At 44.0% G+C, this 8,972-nt stretch overlaps 1 long non-coding RNA gene across 2 annotated transcripts; it reads right to left on the reverse strand.

Moving 5' to 3' along the window:
- Positions 1 to 332: 332 nt before the first annotated feature.
- On the reverse strand, positions 333 to 8,767 carry LOC125989974 (uncharacterized). 2 transcript variants are annotated; one of them, XR_011085993.1, is made up of 3 exons: positions 6,635 to 8,767; positions 5,118 to 6,225; positions 333 to 5,059 (listed from the first exon to the last, which is right to left on the reverse strand). It is a non-coding gene; the product is annotated as an uncharacterized lncRNA (long non-coding RNA). The 2 variants fall into 2 exon arrangements; XR_011085992.1 differs by having other exon boundaries at positions 7,375 to 8,171.
- Positions 8,768 to 8,972: the final 205 nt, after the last annotated feature.

An 8,972-nucleotide genomic window follows, 5' to 3' on the forward strand; every position in this document is an offset into this window, starting at 1 on the left:
TCGGTACTGTTTAATTGGTTTAGTCGTGCAACATTTAAATGTAAATTGAATTCATAATTTAAATCCAATCATATATTTAGGAATACATTCATCTACGTAAATTGCGATCCCCCTAAGTCCCGCCCCCTGGAAACACTCGTAAACTCCTGTCAATCACCCTGGCGGCTCTTTTCTCCGTAATCCCCCTATCTTTCAAAACCTCACATCGCCCAAATAAACGATCAATATAAAATAACATTCTCCTAAATCCCCTGGTATTATTAAAGTGTGTACCCCGATCCCCTTCATTCGTAGAATTAATTTATAACATTAATACGATCGTACATTCAAGATTCAAGATTCAAGAGTTTTTTATTCGCCATGTTTGAGCGTGCCAAACAAGGAATTTGACTTCGGTAAATCACAGCCTCTGTTCAACATTTAGGTGACTAACAACAACACTCAGGACATGTGAAGAACGAAAGATATTCTCAAACACCCCCTGATCTTAAACTCCCAAGAGGGCAAGGAAAAACTCAAAACTCCAGCTAGGGGAGAATGAGAAACCTTGAGAAGAGACCACAGATGGGAGGGTCCCTCTTCTAGGATGACCAGGCTGCAATGGATGCAGAGAGGACACATAGTACAAACAGTGTAGACAAAAAAGGTGTGGCAAGCGGGATGTTATTGCACAGTAATGACTCTGAGACTCTAAGAGTGGTGTGAGTTCATCAGAGCGACAGCCTGGGGGAAGAAGCTGTCTCTGTGTCTGCTGGTTTTAGTGTACAGAGCTCTATAACGGCGTCCGGAGGGGAGTAGTTCAAACAGGCTGCAACCTGGGTGCGAAGGGTCTGTTGAGATGTTACTTGCAAGTTTCCTGGTCCTGGACAGGTACAAGTCTTGGATAGATGGGAGGTTGATTCCAATTATCTTTTCTGCAGTCCTTATTGTCCGTTGCAGTCTGTGCTTGTCTTGTTTGGAGGCCGATCCAAACCAGACAGTGATGGAGGTGCAGAGGACAGACTGGATGATGGCAGTGTAGAAGGTCTTCAGCAGCTCCCGTGGCAGGTTGAACTTCTTGAGCTGTCTCAGGAAGTACAGCCTCTGCTGGGCCTTCTTCCGGACAGAGTCTATGTGGCCGGTCCATTTCAGGTCCCGAGAGATTGTGGTTCCCAGGAACTTGAAGGTGTCTGATGAGAGAATAGTATTACTGCGGATAGTGAGGGGTGAAAGTGGTGAAGGGCCTCGCCTGAAGTCCACTGTCATCTCCACGGTCTTGAGCGGGTTCAAGTCCAGGTGGTTTTGGCTGCACCAGTGACCAGCCGCTCCACCTCCTGTCTGTACGCAGTCTCATCACCGTTCTGGATCAGTCCGATGAGAGTGGTGTCGTCTGCATACTTCAGGAGCTTCACGGAAGAGTCACTTGCGGAGAAATCGTTGGTGTAGAAGAGAAGAGCAGTGGGGAGAGGACTGTTGGGTTGACAACATTTATCTGAAATCAATCTCGGAGACGGTAGGTCTTTCTTGGCTTAGCGTTTTCTCCTGCGCAGAAGGGCGCATCCCAGACACAGCAAGTGTGGCTGAGATTCGCGCTCTGCTCTGAGTTTTGCCGACCTTTTTATTGAGAAAGAAACAATTGGGCAAGTGTACATGATCGGGTAGGTTCACAGGCAGGAAATACATTCCATAGTTATATCTCATTACCACAGAACAAACTCTCATGGACGGAGCAGTATGGACGTCTCATGACTATTAGCTTAACAAAAACGTAGTCTTTAGTGGCCCTGGGAATACATCCCGGTGTCGTACTCATGACTTCAACTTAAATGAGACCTCTGTCTGCTTCAGCCATCCCATGACAATCTCATGATCTGAACATGTCTAGCTAACTATGGGGCTTATTGTATAGCGCGGCTAATGACTCCAGTCATTAGCCGGCCATATGCCCCCAAATCATTTTCACAAGGCTAGATGGTCACATACTGCGGAGAGTCTTGCACACAAAAGTAGATACATAGAATCCAATGATAAAAAGTATATCATTTCCAACATTCCCTCCTGTTTTTAACATTGGAATTCATGGGAAAACAAAACATCAACTAATAACTACATATGTGTATACATGAGTATATGCTTACACAATATAGTATAGTACCATCAAAAAGCATGAAAGTTTACATTCCAGAGTTTATCAGAACTACAGCCCTTCATCCGGCTTTGGCTATGTTCGTTATAATGGAATGTATTTTGTTCTGGATCGTCAAGAAAAATAGACAGGTAGGCGATTTACCCAAGGCGATCCCACTCATCTTGTTCACACTGGGCCAACATGATATTCTGGACAGCAGATGCTGATGTCAACCTTTTAGTCATGTGACTAATTAAAATAATGCCGCATGTGGTCGTTTGATAAAGTAATGACGGACATAATATTGACACAATATCACAGCATACTGCAAAGTTGAAATGCTCTTAGTTTTGCCCCCCTTGCATATGTATGTGTCTGTCGATGAATTGCTCTGGGATCACTGCCCAGGGCCTGCTGTCCATCCAAGATCTTTATGTCCACTTCACCGTCCTCAGAGTCTCTTCCCAGGCCCCGGTCAGCGTTCAGGAGTTCCCTAGTAATCGACATCTCCATAACCAGTCGTCAGCAAACAATTCTTCTCCTTTGTGGTTGTTTGGGGCACGGGGATGATTGGTGGTCGTTGTTCAATAGAACCTCCAAGCGTCCCTGCATCTACTCCTACGATCCAGAGGCCCGCGTGAACCTAAAACAAACAAACAAACAAACAAACAACAACACTCCCCCCAGGAGTTATGAATTATCTTCCTTATTTCTCATCGTGCTGTCAGTCTCGCACGATTTCTCCTGTGACTGCTGCCTGTTGAATTCTGGCACGTCCTGTTAAAGCCTCCAAAACAAGTGAATCCAAAAAAGCATTGAATGTCACAATTAAATTTTATATGTATCTACTTACGCACTCAAACGTAACTCCACCCCCCTTTAACACATTCGCCCAATGTGTCATTAGGCATTTAAAAAGGAACCGGCAAACGTCCTACCACATCATCACGTCTTGCAGCCAGTCCTGTCGAACCTTGCAGTCATCCAGGATCGTCATCCCCAAGTTCCTGAAAATTGACTGTGCACCTCACACTCGGCAATACCAACAACGGACACTTGTGCTCACAAAACTACACAGGCATCGAGTATCTACTAAATGAAAATAGACACACAATGAATCATGGCGCACGGGGATTCCGTCCTGAAAATCATCAATCATCATAAAAATCAAAAGGGTTAGGGTTAACATTTTCACGTGAATTCAACATAAACTTTCCAAGACTGCAATCGACAACCTGCAAAAGTAATACAAGTTATAAAACTGATGGAAATGATATACTTTTTATCATTGGATTCTATGTAACTACTTTTGTGTGCAAGATTCTCCGCAGAATCTGGCCTCGTGAAAATGACTTGGGGGCATATGGCAGTCATTAGCCGCACTATACAATAAGCCCCACAGTTAGCTAGACATGTGTAGATCATGAGATTGTCATGGGACGGCTGAAGCGGACAAAGGTCATGAGTACGGCACAGCAATGTATTCCCAGAGGCACTAAAGACTACATCTTTGTTGAGCTAATGGTCATGAGACGTCCATACTGCCCACTCCATAAAGAGTACTCCCTGTGTTCTGTGGTAATGGGATATAACTGTGGAATGTTGTTCTTTCTGTCTGGAAACCTATTCGACCATGTACACTTGCCCCTTTGTTTCTCTCTCAATAAAAGCACGGCAAATCTCAGAGCAGAGCGCGAATCTCAGCCACACTTGCTGTGTCCGGGATCCGCCCTTCTGCGCAGGAGAAAACGCTAAGCCAAGAAAGACCTACCGTCTCCGAGATTGATTTCTGGTAAATGTTGTCAACCCAACATTTTTGGGGGCTCGTCCGGGATTTCCTGAAAATCTGCTCGCTGATCCGAAGAGTGTTGAAGACGCCGAATCCGTGCACGGCAGAGGTCACAGGACGCCTGAAGGAAAGCCCTGGGGAACAATGTTCATCCACCAGGCCGGCGTCCGGTTCAGCACCTCTCGGCAGCGAGGATTGACGGAAACTTCAAAGGAAATCTCTCGGAGACTCGGTGAGACCTTTTTGTTGGCTGCGTGGTTGGGGTATTTTAGTCCCCAGAAAAAGGGTACCTGGGTAAGGACAGCGGAGTCCTTGTTGTGAATTCCAAGTGATAGGAATTCGGTCTACAGATGGAACTTGTAGACGGAAATACTGTGATGGACCTCATTTGAACCATTTTAAATTGACAGATTACCCTAAACTTAAATTGCAAGTCTTAACTGTTATTTCTCTCAATTATACTGTAATTTCCAGAAACTCCTCCTATTTTCAGGCCACTATCTATCTTTTGTTTTCCTAACTTTGATTTTATGCCATTCTCTCTATTACCTTTCCACCTTTCCTGATTTGAGCCTTCAATTTCTGATCTAGTTTCCAAATTTTGCCTAGTATCATCTCTATTTTGACCTCAGTATTAATGGTGTTATGCTCACTTTACAGATATTACTGAACTGTCCTGAATTTATAATTCACTGCCAGTACATCGAAGGCCATTTCTCAGCTGTTCACTTTTTCCATGTTCCTGTTAGGCTCCACTATTCGAATCTTCGAATTTTCATATAGAGTTTCTTTTAGGTTCCTGTGTGGATCATGTTTCACACAAACAGGACATGCTTAAAAAAACATTTTTTTTTCAAGAATCTAAACCAAAGGTAACTAATAGGTAACTAATAACTCATCTCCCCCCTGTTGTCACATAAGTGACACAACAGGCGTTGCCTTAAAAGTCATTTTGGCAAAACAGTTTTGTTATTGACATCGTCAATAGCACCTTATCCATTATCACACCCTTTGTTGTTTGAACTAATATCATTTTCAATCTTGTCAATCCTTCTTCTACTTTTGGTGTCCACGCGAATGTATCTTTGACTGCTAACGGCTGTCCATGAGCCACTCCTGTTAGTGGCTTAGCAATTTCAGCATAGCATGGAGCCCAAGCTCAGCTGTAATGACAAAAAAAAACATCAGTTGTTCTTCGTGGCACCTCCTGGCTTTCCTGACCTCTCGGTTCAGTGTGTTTCTGGTCTGCTTGAACAGGTCCCGGTCGCCGCTCCTGTAGGCCTCCTCCTTGACTTTGCGCAGCCTCCTAAGGTTCGGTGTAAACCAAGGTTTGTCGTTGTTGTACGTGCAGAAGGTCTTAGTCTGCACACACAGATCCTCACAAAAACTGATGTATGATGTGACAGTGTCAGTGAGTTCATGCAAGTCTGAATTTGCAGCTTCAAAAACACTCCAATCGGTGCAGTCAAAGCAGGCTCGGAGGTCCTGCCTTGACTCCAATGTCCACTTCCTGACAGTCCTCACCACAGGCTTTTAGTTTTTAGTTTCTGTCTGTAGGCAGGGATCAGATGAACTAGACAGTGGTCCGAGAGTCCTAAAGCTGCACAAGCCACAGAGTGGTATGCATCCTTAATTACGGTGTAGCAGTGGTCCAGTGTCTGTGCCCCTCTGGTGGGACACGTTATGTGCTGTCTGTATCTGGGGAGTTTGTGTGCGAGGTTCGCCCTGTTAAGATCACCCAGAACAATGATTAGTGAATTTGGTAGAAGTTTCTCCATGTCTGTCACCTGGTCAGCCAGCATCTGCGTGGCTTCACTCGCACGTGCGTGTGGTGGGATGTAAACAGCCGCCATGACGATCGAGGAGAACTCCCGTGGTGAATAGAACGGCCGGCAGTTTATGAAAAGTGTTTCTAGGAGAGGGCTGCAAAACTCTTTCAACACCATGACATCGGTACACCAACGTTCATTAATGTAGAAACAGAGACCACCTCCCTTTGATTTTCCGGAGAGCTCCGCGCTGCGATCTGCACGCGTTAGCCGAAACCCTGCTAACTCCATGGCGTGGTGGGGGGTTCGTTCGCTAAGCCACGTCTCAACAAAACACAGCGTGGCGGATCTGCTGAAGTCCGTGTTCCTTGAAGTGAGGAGCAGCAGTTCGTCCATCTTGTTCGCCAGGGAGCGGACATTCGCCAGATGAATTGACGGTGGGGCAGAACGGAACCCTCTCTGCCTCAGCTTTACGAGGGCTCCCGCTCGTTTTCCGCGTCGCCGCCGTCGCGCTAGCTTGTATAGCACCGCCGCTCCGGCTAAAATCTCCGACAAACAGTCTGAATCAGAGAGAACAGGAGAGAAAATACCAGAAGAAGACTGACCGATGTTTAACAGTGCTTCTCTAGTAAAAGTGATCCGGGATGGACAGCAGAAGACACAGAAAACACACAAAATAAGACAAAGAAACAGAGAGCGACTCACCGTGGCAGCCATCCGCGGCGCCATCAGTCGTAACCAAATCCCCGTAAGCGTATCGTAGCTAATGTTATGAGCGTTAGCTGTGTTTCCTTTATTGATATCCGGCAATTTAATATTTTCTCTTTTCGTTCTCTTTTACCTTAGCATACTCCCGCACATCCTATACCAATAAATTTCAGCATAGCGTAGTACCGCATAACGTAACTTTAGCAATTAAAAAGGGTTCACCTGTTTCTCTCAAAGAATCGGAAGAATCTTCCACCTTACCTGGAAAGAAGGTCTTCCCCAGTGCCACTCTCCTGAGTCACAGCGCCACCGCCGAACGCCACCCCCCCCCCCACGAGCCTCAGCGAATTAACTGACGGCTCTCGTCATCCCATGACGTTCCCACATCTAACCGATAAGCCCTAAAACATTCGGTAACCCCTATGGTACCGTTTAATCGGGTTAGACGTGAAACATTTAAATGTAAATTGAATTCATCCTCTAAATCAAGACATATATTTAGAAATACATTCATCTACATAAATTGCGATCCCCCTAAGTCCCGCCCCCTGGAAACACTCGTAAACTCCTGTCAATCACTCTGGCGGCTCTTTTTTCCGTAATCCCCCTATTTTACAAAACCTCACATCGCCCAAATAAACGAACAATATGGAATACCATTCTCCTAAATCCCCTGGTATTATTAAAGTGTGTACCCCGATCCCCTTCATTCGTAGAATTAATTCATAACATTAATACGATCGTACATTCGTAACCAAATCCCCGTAAGCGTATCGTAGCTAATGTTATGAGCGTTAGCTGTGTTTCCTTTATTGATATCCGGTCTCATTCATCCGGCAATTTAATATTTTCTCTTTTCGTTGTCTTTTAGCTTAGCATACTCTCACATATCCTATACCAATAAAGGCTAGCATAGCGTAGTACCGTATAACTTAGCTTTAGCGATTAAAAAGGGTTCACCTGTTTTTCTCAAAAAGAATCGGAAGAATCTTCCACATTACCTGGAAAGAAGGGCTTCCCCAGTGCCACTCTCCTGCCTCACAGCGCCACCGCCGAAAGCCAACCCTTCTTTTCTCTTTTCTTTTCTCTCCCACGAGCCTCAGCGAAGCAACTGACGGCTCTCGTCATTCAATCACGTTCCCACATCTAACTGATAAGCACTAAGACATTCTGTAAACCCTATTGGTACCGTTTAATTAGGTTAGTCGTGAAACATTTAAATGTAAATTGAATTCATCATCTAAATCAAATTATATATTTAGAAATACATTCATCTACGTAAATCGCGATCCCCCTAGGTCCCGCCCCCCGGAAATACTCGTAAACTCCTGTCAATTACTCTGCCGGCTCTTTTTTTTTCTGTAATCCCCCTATTTTCCCAAACCCTCCCCTCGTCCAAATAAAAAATTCATATGGAATAAAATTCTCCTCAACCCCCTGGTATTATTAAAGTGTGTTACCCGATTCCATTAATTCGTAGAATTAATTTATAACATTAATACGATCGTATATTTGTAACGAAATCACTATAAGCGTATCGTGGCTAATGTTATGAGCGTTAGCAACGCGGAAGTACTTTTTCATTTCTGAATTTAAAGGGTATCATTAATCCCCTAATATTCGCGTCTAGCCGAGCTCTATTCGTACCACAGCGATTTAGTGTGCCAAGGGCGCCCTCAAGCGTCCCATCACGTACTATGTTTTCCTTTTATGTGTTAGAAGAAAAATCCTTCTTTTTTTTATATTTTTCTTTTAGAGTTTGCTTAAAATCAAAAATATAATTCGATTATAGTCCCCCCTTTTTTTTGTTTTGTAATTTAATTCAATTTAATCGTAAATTTTTAGATTTGGTTGGATTAAAATTCATTCTGGAATCTCATTGCATTTAGGATCAACATAAGGTTCAGTTTAGATTAATTTTGTTGAAATTTGGTGTAATTCCTAATTAATTTAGCGTTAATGGTTAGGGTCAGAGGTCAAGGTTAGAATTAGGGTTTGGGTTAGGTTTTCATTCTGAATCTGAACTTATGTAAGTTTTATGAATTGATTAAGTGTTAGGATTTAATGTTAGAGTAGAGTCCAAATAAGGATGAAGATTAGAATTTGGTGTCCGAGTTGGGCACTTTATCTATGTTGTCAGGAAAACCAGCCAACCAGAGTTAGACTCTTTGATTAAATGGAAAGTGTCAGGTTTTTCTCCAACCTCCTTTCAGCCGTCTCCCAATCACATAAACATCCCCCACAAGAACTTAAACCAAGGAACAATTATGATATTTTCCCTAATTTCCATATATCGTTTCGGGAGGGCATTCCCTCCAAATTTTCCCCAACCGTGTAAACTCCACCACTAGAACTTCTATTTTAACCCCGATATTCCAGTGTTCTCCGTTTCCGTTGTTGCCAAATTGAGTCCTAGTGGATATTGAGTTTTCAACCTCCTGACCCATCTCATTTCCGCGTTTTCCCTATCCCTTTGTGTCCAGCCCGCACAGCTCTCCAAAATCCGTATTCTCAAGTTACGTAACCCGTGCAGGCGGAAATGGCGTACTACATGCGTGTTACGCTTCTGGTTATGTGTGATGCTGTAGCGGTGCGCATG

Source organism: Syngnathus scovelli, chromosome 20 (assembly GCF_024217435.2).
Source record: "Syngnathus scovelli strain Florida chromosome 20, RoL_Ssco_1.2, whole genome shotgun sequence".
NCBI lineage: Eukaryota > Metazoa > Chordata > Actinopteri > Syngnathiformes > Syngnathidae > Syngnathus > Syngnathus scovelli.